We start from the raw sequence: 1978 nt of genomic DNA on the forward strand, positions 1-1978 counted from the left end.
TTCACTCTTGGTTCACTGTCTGAAAAAGTAATCAGAATCCCACCTTGTGCCATGAGCAAGATTTGCTGCGTTGGATTTTGACCTTTGGAAAAGAGTTTTGTTATCTAGTCTTGCTCATGGAGTTGTCAACTTTTAAAAAATCATCTTAAATGGGAGTGAGCATTTCTGACCCTTGGGAGGGAAAAACAACTTTAGATATCTTGGTAAATGGGAACAAGCATAAGGTTGAGATGAAGGAGAAATGCTTCCCTGGACACAGTGCAGATTGTTTCTACTAGCAATCGCTGGTGGTGGCTCCAGCTGAGCAGGATGGGGCAGGCACCCTTGTGCCACTGCCACAGGCATTCTTTCTGATACATGCAGCTCTTTCTACAACAACTAATCCTCTTCATCTGGACTCTTCAGCCAGATTCACGACCCTTTCTTCTGCCTCATTTTTAAAAAGTGTTGGCAATGATACAGCAGAGAATGAAAGTCACTGAAATCTCATTGAGGTTCTAAATAGAAAGCGGCAGAAAACTGTGAGGCCTTAAACAAATCATTTCCTTTTCTTGACATCAGTTTTTTTTAACCTATAATGACTGACTGAAAAAAAAAAAAAAAAAAAAAAAAAAACCATGAACTCTAAGAGCCTTCCAGCTCTGGCATTCTTTCCTTTTTAAATATTTTTTTTTCTGAAGACCTCAAGCACATTGTATTTGTAATTGTTATTTTTAAGCTATATACATGCGGCACACAAACATATACAGTTTAAATCTCTCTGTTAGTGAACTGTGCAACCAGTGCCAAATGTAAGATAGCCTTCACATTTGACGGGATATGCCTTTACTTCTCCAGACCCTCAGTTAACAGAGCAGGTGATGAACATTGCAGTTGCAACCCAAAAGCGTAAAGAGCACTCCAACCTCCAACAACAGTCTAAAATGGCAGACTGCTGGGCATTTAGCAGCATCTGCTTTAAAAATTGCCATGTTTATGTGGTGTTCTCAGAATGGTTCCCATTGTTATTTACTCCTCAGTGTTCGGTGCTAAACATCAAAAGAAACCGAGCACCAAAATGTCAAGTCCAAGGAGGAAATGTTTCAAGAGAATTTATTTTTGTACCAATTTAACTTTTCTCTGAATTTCAAGAACAAGGGTGTGGACCTGACATCGGACCATTCTGTCAAATGGGATTCATCCAGTTCTAATTACTACTCCCTTTTACAGGCCCAAGGACGCCACTCTATGCTTGGCACATGGAAGTTACTGGCTGGACAGATTGTACTAAACAAAAAAATCTCCCTAATTACAAATGATTAGAAAGAAAAATAAAACCTGCACTACAACTCTGAAATTTGCATTACTTTATCTTGAGGTGTAAAGGATTTGAGAGAAGGAAGAGGAGCTGAGATTTTGTTTATGACATTTTTAGGGTGTATTTCTTTCAAAGAATTTAGAATGCCAGGAGCTTTGTCTGGAGTTGTTACTTGTGCACAGTTTTTTGTTTTTGTTTTTGTTTTTGTTTTGCAATCTCCTCTTCTCATTTTTTTCAATGAAAAACAGCTGAAGAATAGTTTTATTAGTTCTGGACATATAAGTGGTAGTTTCTGGAGCAGCTGTTTTCACAACCTATTCCCAGCAAGATGTCTTTTTTAAAGACTCTTGCTTCTTTTCCGCTTACTAATTACAATATTAGTCTTTCTCTTTGTTAGTTCTCTGTTTTAGTCTCATTATTTGATCATTTTAATCTTATGATAGGGAAAAAAAACTAAACATTTGCGAATTTATACCTGTGAAGCCTACTATGTGCAGAGAGGTAGGCCAGTCAGTCTCCACATGCAAAGAATGAAGAGCCAGACATTGCACAATGAGTGACAAAGGCATTAGATTCAATAGAAATTCAGAAAAAAGAAGAAACTTTATAATGTCTGATCTATTAAGCAGATAACATTGAAGTTGAGGGGACAGCTTCATCCAGGGATCAAACTTGCCCTGA

The sequence above is a fragment of the Pongo abelii genome, chromosome 4 (genome assembly GCF_028885655.2).
Source record: "Pongo abelii isolate AG06213 chromosome 4, NHGRI_mPonAbe1-v2.0_pri, whole genome shotgun sequence".
NCBI lineage: Eukaryota > Metazoa > Chordata > Mammalia > Primates > Hominidae > Pongo > Pongo abelii.